The sequence below is a fragment of the Octopus bimaculoides genome, chromosome 9, assembly GCF_046866305.1.
Source record: "Octopus bimaculoides isolate indiv1 chromosome 9, ASM4686630v1, whole genome shotgun sequence".
NCBI lineage: Eukaryota > Metazoa > Mollusca > Cephalopoda > Octopoda > Octopodidae > Octopus > Octopus bimaculoides.
The window spans coordinates 90,346,113-90,356,990 of NC_142936.1; the positions used below are offsets into that span (position 1 = coordinate 90,346,113).

The 10,878-nt window shown below is 37.1% G+C and overlaps 1 protein-coding gene across 1 annotated transcript in view; it reads left to right on the plus strand.

Moving 5' to 3' along the window:
- The window catches only part of LOC106872449 (uncharacterized), a 97,064-nt gene that overhangs the window by 25,987 nt on the left and 60,199 nt on the right, over positions 1-10,878 (plus strand). The gene's annotated exons all lie outside the window — the stretch shown is intronic.

The following is a 10,878-nucleotide window of genomic DNA, read 5'->3' on the forward strand; positions in this document are numbered from 1 at the left end:
TTCTTCATTTACTCATTTTTAGACAAAACATTCATATCTGCCTCCAAATATCACTGTTGATATGGAAGTTACCAGCAGTTGTATTGTAGATGTGGAATCACCAGTAGTTGTTAGTATGTATGTATGAATTGATAATTTTTATCATTTTATGTTTGTTTTTCCAAGCTGGCATGGGTTAGATGGCTGAACAGAATCTATTGAGTTAGAGGACAATATCTTCTTCCAATGTCTCACTTTTGACTTGGTTCCTGCAGCTGGATGCCTTACGTCACTACAGATGTTTTACAGTGCCTGGGTGCATTTTTTTGTGGCAGCTGCACTATACAGATGACCTTGCTGTGTGCAATATTAACAGCACTCTTTAGCTGTGTGTTGTCACTGCTTGACAGCATATAGGAAAGCATTCAGGAGACACTTTAGGGTGCCTTTCTATATACATTGTCAAGAAGTAATTTTCATGGCACCAGCACTGGCCGGGGTTGTCCATATGATGGGTTTGAACAGGTTTATTGTTGTATCTCTGTATATATATAACTCTTTGAAATGCTTAGTTTTAGAATGGTGGCAGCTGATGAAGGAAATGTTCTCTATGTGGCCTGTGTGTTTTCTGTACTCTCTTTATCATTTTGTCCACGTTTTTTTGCAACGTCCTGTACCCAGATATGCATGTAGATGGAGGTATGTACATACATGTACGTATATATGCATATACTCACATATTATTTGTGTTATATATATATATATATATATATATATATATATATATATATAGATGAATGTGTATGTATGTGTACCTATGTATATAATAATAGTTTCAAATGTTGGCACGTGCATATATATGTGTACATAGATGTTTGTGGGTCTGTATCTGGCACTCCCTCACACAAACATACTACTCATAACCCTTACACATAAAGACATACACGTACACACATACATGTGCACATACAGATATACACAAAGAAAATATATACATACAGGCTATGTACACATGTAACCCCTCATACACACTGACACATACACACATTTATGCGCTTACCCATGACCATTCACTAATCAATAAGCACTCTCTTGGAATATTCAATGCAGAGGCTGCTGTTCCATGGTGCCGTGGGATGCTATCGAATTGGTTCCTGAAATGAAGAGGGAACAAAGCCTTGTTTTTTGCAAGAGCATCCTCATCATCGTTCATTGTCTGTTTTTATGTTGGCATTGTTTGGACAGTTTGACAACATCCAATGAACTGGAGGATAGCATTACACTCCAGTATCTGCTTTGGCATGCTTCCTGTGGTTGGATGTCCTTACTAACACCAACCACTTTACAGTGTGCACTGGGTGCTTTTTTTCACAACACTGGCACTAGTGAGGCCACCACGTAAGTCACAAGACAAGACCACTTGCTGAGTGGAAGGTCTTGTAGGGAATGAGGTAGCTTTATGACAGAAGAACAGAAACAGGTATCCTGCAGTAGAGGTGATACTCACCTTGTATCTTTAGGACCCAGTCTGAGCCCCTTATCACCACTATTTTTTCTCTTTCCCAGTTCCAGCCCACTCATTCCCCACTCCTCTCTTCTGTAGTGTGAGTAGCTGTGTAGTTGCCCTACAGCAAGTAACTTATTTACATTTGATGGATATTTGTCCTCATCTTGTTTGTTGCTAACACAACGTTTCGGCTGATATATCCTCCAGCCTTCATCAGGTGTCTTGGGGAAATTTCAAACCTGGGTTCTCATTCCTAAGGTATTTTTCGATATTATTATTATTATTATTATTATTATTATTATTATTATTATTATTATTCAGGTCACTGTCTAGAATCGAACTCAGAATCTTGGGGTTAGTAGCCCACGCCTTTAACCACTACGCCATATATAGAACTGTATTAGCAAGTAACTTGTTCTGACTTCCTCCATCCTCTCTCACTTCAGTTCCTCACCTTGTGGCACAAAACTACCCCACTTCTTTATTGTAGGATTACTTGGTCAAAGCAGATCTTACTCTTGCAGGCTACATAGCAACCTATCTAGTGCTGATGCCAAGGAAAATGCATCCACAGTACATGCTGAAAAGTGGTTGGAATTAACTAAGAGCATTCATCCATAGAAACCATGGCAATGAGGATATTGGAGCGTGATGCAGATTTTGGACCTGTTGGATCCAGTCAAACTGTCCAATCTATGCAAGCATAATATAGATGTTAAATGATGATATGTGTGTGTATGTAATACATGTGTGCATGTATGTATATCACCATTGCCATGATGTCCACTTTTCCATGCTTGCATGGGTCAGATGAAGGTTTTTCAGGCATTTTTTTCTATGGCTGGTTGCACTTCCTGTTGCAAATTCTCACCTGTTTCCAAGCAAGGTAACATTTCCTTAGGTTCACTCATGGTCATTTGTGACCAGAGTTGAGAGAATACACACACACACACACACACACACACACACACACACACAGAAAGACACATGTATATATGTCTGTATGTGTGTATGTATTTTGGCAGCATTGTCTTGACATCACATGATAATTGTAAATGAGTGCCACCATCATACAAGTGGTGTTATTCATTTTCAATATTCTGTGAAAATGCGTAAGTTGAGCTTACTTGGAAACAAGTAAGGGTTGGTGACAGAAAGAACGTCTGATCACAGAAAATCTACTTCAATGAATTCCATCAGATCCATTTAAGCAGAGAAAAGTGAACACCAAACAGCAAAGAAATGCAGGACTGTATTTATACAGATATATATATATATATATATATATATATATATATATATATATATATACACATACACGCATACACACACACGTTTAATGTTTAACAAGGGTTATTTACTCCACATACAATTGATCTATCCCTAAACATCTCATTATCAGATTATCTCATTAAAGGAGGATAAAATGAGTGGTAATGGTGGTGGTGGTGGTGGTGGTGGTGGTGCTGGTGGTTGCAGTGAGTGCATTTTGTAGTGGTGTAACATATCTTAGTGGATGTGGTGAGGGTGGTGACAGTGGTGATGGTGATGGTAATTGAGCTATAAGTTGGGTTAGTGGTGGTGGTGGTGGTGGTGGTGGTGGTAGTGATGTCGGTTGTGATGGTGGTGGTGTTGGTTTTATTTGTGGTGGTCATGGCAGAGCCAGCACAGGTGCTACATATGTGGTACTGGTATGGGTGCTTTTTTGTATTTAAACAAGTGTATATGAATGACCATCAGCGCTTAGAAAATGAGAAAATATCTAAAGCAGGTATGGTTAGCCTTTTGCAAGCAGGTTACTTTTCGCTGGCTCATCATTATCATTTAGGGTAATCTTTTGTTAGGCTTGCCATTCAGAAGAGCTGCCCATAACTGAATCTAGATTCTAGATAAAAAAAAAAGAAAGAAACAGGGATTGTAATGGCCATTGTGATGTAAAGAAATGGCATGGTAAGGTTGTAAGTCTGTCAACGATAAACAAACTGTTAGAATACAGCCAACATATACAGATATATAGTCACCTTACATATGCAGAAAAATATATGTGTGTGTTTATATATATACACACACTTACATACATACTCACACACCCTTAAATCACGTTTTTTCTATTTACATTGTTTTCTTGTACCTTCATTTCATCCTTTCCCTTTTTGCTCAAAGAACAGCCATGTTGTATATTTGAGTCTGTGAAATGTATGGAAGCAGACATCTTATTTCTTTATTGCCCGCAAGGGGCTAAACATAGAGGGGACAAACAAGGACAGACAAAGGGATTAAGTCAATTACATTGACCCCAGTGCGTAACTGGTACTTAAGTTATTGACCCCGAAAGGATGAAAGGCAAAGTCAACCTCAGCTAGATTTGAACTCAGAACGTAACGGCAGACGAAATACAGCTTAGCATTTCGCCCAGCGTGCTAACGATTCTGCCAACTCGCCATCTGGAAGCAGACATTTTAGTATACAAACTTCTCTGACCATTGTGTTTTCACAGCATGAAACTGATAGCTAATACATAAATCCTGTGTATATTAAATGACTGATCTATCTATCTATCTATCTATCTATCTATCTATCTTATATATAACTATTTATATTAAGGGCATATATATATATATATATATATATATATATATATATATATATTAATATTAATATTAATAGTAGTGTTTAGTTTGTGTTTAGCATGGTCTTTAGATTCAGAGGAAGCTAGATCCATTATTCTTTCATAAAAGAATAAATGTTCTAAGAATTGTCATTTTAATTGATAATTATCTCATTTTGTTTGTTTGGAAGTTGTGTGTCTGAAAGTAAAATTTGAATTGCTTCCTGGTCACATATCTGACATGTCTTTCATTCTATCATGTATAGGGCTGATTATTTTACTGCTGTATTTTGTAAAGTGTAGTGAGTGTTTAAATCTTTAAGTCGCTAGTTGTAGTCAGCCAATGATGTTAAATTAGGTCAATTTAGAACTTTTGAAGGAGTGCACTTGCATATAAAAGTGCTTCTTGAAATTCTTGGCTGTAGATCCAATGTATTCTCTAGTATATGCCATGTAATTACTCAACATTTGTATACAATGTTTTTGGAAAGACAGTTTCTGTTAATGGGCCATCATAGATATTTTTTAAATTACAGGTTTTGGTACTGGGTGCTCCTGCAGTAATAGCATCGAACATGTTAGTAGCTGAGATCTGGTCAAAGGTGGATATGGATGGCTTTTCGCTGCAGAAATGTTCATGGGAAGTGCTAAAGTATGAGTTTTGTGTGAGCGACTAATCGACTGGCTAACATTAGTTAGATTCTGTTGGCCATCATATAGGGATTGATGTCCATCAAGGGATGTGTCATACTGTGAGTCAGGAACAGTAGTATTTAGTGATAGGTTATTATGTATTGTTTAATTGAAGCTTATTAGTCCCAGTGATGGCATAGGTAAGGATTGGAGTTGCAGAGTGAAATAGCTTAACTGTTTGCTTATTAAAAATTTGGTGTGAAGTTAGTGTTTAGAATAGAGAAGAATATTTCAGGTATATGAGTTTTTACCTGGAGATTATGTGGAATGTTATACCAGGTAACTTTTCTTTTTATATTTTTTCCTAGTGTGAGTATTGCTGGCCATGTAGGTACCATTATTACTAATACAGTCTCTTGTGTCTGAGAGTTTATTAGTTTTTATCATAGAGTTTCAGAATTTAGAGTTATCCACATCACTAGAAGAGGTTCTTGTGTGTCTAGGTGCAGAATATTTTCATGTTGATTTATTTGTGTTTACATAGTGTGAACCTAAGTGTGATTATTTGGCCTTAGGTTAAGTATGTAGGTAATGCACTAATAGTATAATGTATTACTAATGATATTATATATTTTTGTTAGAGATGCTTCGTTAAAAGCCTCATTGTAATAGAAGGCTGTTGTTAAAGTATGTGCGTGTGTGTGTACATGTATATGCATATATGTGTGTATGTATGCATATATATATATTTGTATCGTTGTGGCACTCCATCGGTTATGATGAAGAGGGTTCCAGTTGATACAATCAACGTGTCAGTGGCTGAGCACTTCACAGATACATGTACCCTTGACGTAGTTCTCAGGGTGATTCAGTGTGACAGTGTGTGACAGGCCTTTTCAAATACAGGTACAACAGAAACAGGAAGAAAGAGTGAGAGAAAGTTGTAGTGAAAAAGTATAGCAGGGTTCGCCACCACCACCTTCTGCCGGAGCCTTGTGGAGCTTTAGGTGTTTTCACTCAATAAACACTCACAGCACCCGGTCTGGGAATCAAAACTGCGATCCCACGACTGTGAGTCCGCTGCCCTAACCACTGGGCCATTGCGCCTCCACATATATGTATGTGCGTGTGTACTTGTAAGTGCATGTGTAAGTATATGTATATGTAGAAATATCTGTAAATATATACATACATTTAAGTATAGATGTATATTGTGCTGTACGCATATGTTTATCTTTAAATATGTTCTCTTCCAAATGCAAGGTCATGGCCCATTTATCTGTTTTCAATACTTCATTTCTAAGTCACTTACAGAATTGGTATTCATCCAGAGCTGACCATCCAACCCACACCCTTTCCTGTATTGTCTTTGTTTGCCGTTATTCCTTTTCTTCCTCCTCTCCTTCTATTTCCCCATTCTCTTTCTGTTCTCTTTGTTTCTCCTTTTACACTTTTATATTGTTTTTCACTATTTAAATTTTTATTTCATATACATCCATACATACATACATACATATATATATATTCTTTTACATCCCTATTCCTCTTGTTTTTCTCTATCTCTGTCCCTTTCATTTGCTCTCTATCTCTTTCCATTTCAACATACTTATAAATAATCTTGCCATGTCCTTAACTAACAAACTTTTGATTTGTATCAGCATAATATAATAGTGTTGTTTCCTCTGAAGAACTGTTGTCGATCAGCATCCAAATATACTATGAAGACTCACAGCAGAGGATGCAACTAGCCACATTGGCAAATGTCCATTGAGAGCAAATGATAAAAACTACACCTTGTGTTTATCATACTTTTCCATATATAGGCACAGGCTTGGCTGTGTGGTAAGAAGCTTGCTTCCCAACTATATGGTTCCGGGTTCAGTCCCACTGCATGGCACCTTGGGCAAGTGTCTTCTATAGCTTTGGGCTAACCAAAGCCTTGTGAGTGGATTTGGTAGGCGGAAACTGAAAGAAGCCTGTTGTGTGTATATATATATATATATATATATATATATATATATATTTATATAAGGGCATTACTATACAATAACGCCTCACGCCATGAGGGACTCTAAGGTCAGACTACTATAAAAAGTACATTTTTAAAAATGTGCTTTTTATAGTAGTCTGACCTTAGAGTCCCTCATAGCGTGAGGCGTTATTGTATAGTAATGCCCTTATATAAATACAAATATATATTTCGGGAATAAATGATGGATTTTTTCCCTTATGAGGTTTTTTCACGCAAGCTACTTGATAAATTCTTGTAAAAGAATTCGTCCTATTATTGAATTTAAATATATATATATATATATATATATATATATATATATTTATTTATTTCTGTGTTTATGTTTGTCCCCTCTCCGTCGCTTGACAACCGATGTTGGTGTGTTGACATCCCCATAACTTAGTGTTTCGGCAAAAGAGACCAACAGAATAAGTACTAGGCTTACAAAGAATAAGTTCTGGGGTCGATTTGTTCAACTAAAGGTGGTGCTCCAGCATGGCTGCAGTCAAATGACTGAAACGAGTATATATATATATATATATATATATATATATATATATATATATATATATATATACTCTCTGAGTGGTTGGCGTTAGGAAGGGCATCCAGCTGTAGAAACTCTGCCAAATTAGATTGGAGCCTGGTGTAGCCATCCGGTTGCACCAGTCCTCAGTCAAATCGTCTAACCCATGCTAGCATGGAAAGCGGACATTAAACGATGATGATGATGATGATATATATATATATATATATATATATATATATATATATAGGCACTGGTGTGGCTGTGTCATTAAGAAGCTTGCTTTGCAGCATCCTGGTTTCGGGGTCAGATCCACTGTATGGAACATTGGGCAAGTGTCTTCTACCAATGCCTTGTAAATGGAATTTGAATGATGGGAACCTGCAAGGAAGCCAGTCATATAGATATGTGTTGCTTGTTGTATTTATCCCCATCCTACTACTTCACAACTTTCTCCAACCAGTTCTCATTCTAGCATATACATTCAGTAATGCCCTTCCACTACTAATTAGGTCTCCTAGGTAACAGAAAGGGCTTTTCAGAAAATTTGTTTCCATGTTTATTGCTCCCTACACATCTGCCACAAACAAGGCCTGTTCTCTTTGTTAACCTTCCTGTGATTTCACAGCTTCTCTTCTGTGTTCACAGTTTACACTGAGAACACTGAATGGCTTTCTTGCTGACACCTTTTCTACATATTGAACACAGCCATTTACTTGAAGGGATTAATGTCCTGTCTGTGTTCCTGCTAAAACTTTGCTAAGTTAAGACCCTTTGATTCCAGGTTCTGCTACACACAGAATTTCATTCTGTTATTCAAGTTTCAGCTATATGAAGAAGATCATCAGTATAGAGGAGTTCCCCTGGATAATCATTCTTAAATCCCTGTTATGGCCTGGAGGACTGTGGTAAATAAAAGGGGACTGATAAGCAAAACTTAGTGAATAACTACCTGCACACTAAATTCATCACCATGATCATTGTTGAAAGGCTTTCATCAGCCATTTGTCTCCTCCTTTCTTTGGCAGTGACCACCAAATCAGAGAATGAGAGACCTCATTGGAGGCTTTCTCCATATTGACAAATGGGTGAATGTAACATGGATGGAGAGCGCAATATACATAGCACTTGCAATGCCATTTGCATGGTGGTTGACTAGTTTCTTAAAGTGTGTGTTGCAAGTTCAGTTGCAACAAGCGACTTTAGAAGCCCAACACTCCCTATTTCTTGGGCCAAACCACAGCTTCCATGTATGTCATAGAAACCATCAGTGTGTTTTGGTCAACGTGTTTGGTGAAGTCACTAGCCATGATAATGAGGCCACTGTCACTTGTTGAGATTATCTGCAGAAGGGTATCATAGAAGCAATGCTTTTGTTCTTCTGGCCGTCCTGTCTGCGGCATATGCTGAGATAAATGTTGTTATTGTGTTGCCTGTAATTAGTTTTAACTGGATTATCCTATCACATATCCTGACTATTTCAGTTACTTAGTGATTTCATTTCTCAGCTAACAGTGTGCCCATCTACCTCTGCCATCACTATTGCTCACCCAGAAAAGTTTGAACTCCAGTCTCTTACCTGTGAGAAGTTGGACTGAATATCCCATCCTACCTCTCTGCAGTCTCACCAGACCTACCTTTGATTGTGCTTTTGTTTAAAGTTGCTGCCCTAAAGTTAAGGTACATACAGAAAAAGGGGGATGGCCTTTTGTGATAAAATTGCTAGGTATTGTTACATAACCACTCCATTTCTTCATATATTTTGGCAAAAATACAGTGAATCTATGAGGGAAGAGAATATTTATAACAAAACAGAATGAGATAAGAGAATTTAACATCGGGTAGAGATCTTCAATTTGGTGACCAATCAAATTGCTCACTTCTGAAGGTAACTAACTGAAAATGACCATTTGACCACTCACATCTAAGATAAGCCTATGTTAATTTAGATGCTTTAGTCATTGGAGATTAACCCTTCCTGAACGACCTGTTTAATTGTATGAGTGACTAAGCCATGTCCCACTCCCTGATATTTTAAGCATCTTGGAAATGATTGCTAGTATACCAGGAGCTTTCTCTGTCTTCATATCCTTAATTGCTTTATCTATCATACTGTTAACTAGGATAGCTGGTCCCTCTGTTGTGTCCATGTTAGGAAGTCTCTCTCATGCATTCTCCACTTAGTAGCTTTTTATAGGAGCACTTCCAGATCTCTTTTCAAAATCATTAAATGCAAATATACCATCATCCCTCTGTACACACCTATCTCATAATGATTTTCTCTTATAGACAATCTTGCAACCTGTAATACCTCATTCCTCTGAACCTTCTCACCACAGAACATTGGCAAACTTCTTCCTTTCTGCTTCTCTCTTTGCTAGATACACTTGTTCCCTAATTTCTCTTTTAGTCACCTGCTGTATTTCTCTGCTATCCATATTCTTCCAATCCTTCTAAGTTTATCTCTTCATTTTTATGACTTTGTCAGCTTCATTTTTCTACCAACATGTCACCCTTGGTCTTGTTGACACTTTTGCACCAGTCACATCTTTCATCCGTTGCCTTCAGTAGGTTGACCCAAAGGAACTTCCACTTCTGGCAAATGAAAAATAAGTCCTGGAGTTGATTTGTTCAACTAAAATCTTTCAAAGTAGTGCTCCAACATGGCGACAGTCAAATGATTGAAACGAGTAAATGAATAATTTATTCAACTAAAAAAAAAAAAAGAGAAATTCTTCAAGGTGTGTGTGTGCACATTGTATGATATCTATACTATAAAATATACAATAAAGGGCATATATTGTAGATTAATTTGCATACATAATTTTTTTTTTTTAGAAATAGGTTTGTATAAAGGGGATGATGGCCTTATTATTACTAGCAACATGAATGAGCATGAACCAGATGGGCTTAGGAAGAGTGTTATTATGTTCTTCTGGTGTATGGGCTCAAAGATTATAGTTTCCATGAACCTTAGCACTGTTAACTTCTTAGACATTAATTTAGATCTGCAATTTAACAACTTTAGCTTCTATCATAAGCCTAACAAAAGGATGTTTTATAATGATAAGGCTGCCAATCATCTGACCTGTATACTTAAAAGCATAGTTGGTGCATAAGTAAGCAAGTTTCCTCCTTGTCATCGGACAGGGCAGCTTTTAACAGTAGCCTTTCATACTACAATGGTGTACTTCGCAATATTGAATGCCTGAGCAGATCTGCTGTAACAGCGGGTCTCCAAGCAGATCTGCTGTAATAGTGGGTCTCCAAGCAGATCTGTCATGTTGGTATTAAAAATAACATTAGGAGATCTTGCCTGATCAAAGGAGTTGTTTACAGAGAGCTGAAGTACAGATTGATAATGGTTCTACATACAAAAACTTATATTGGAGCTACAGAAAACAGCTTCAAAGCTAAAAAATTCTTTGAAATACCTGGAAAACAAGTTGTCAGCAAGTTTATCAAAATATATATGGCAATTAAAAGAAGCTTGTTTCACCCCTTTTAAAATACAATGGTTTATCTTTGAAAAGGCTTGTTCATACAAGCATGGGTCATGCTGTAATTCTCTGAAATGTCTGTTGTGCTAAAGTGAAAAATGCTTAATCCTGTTC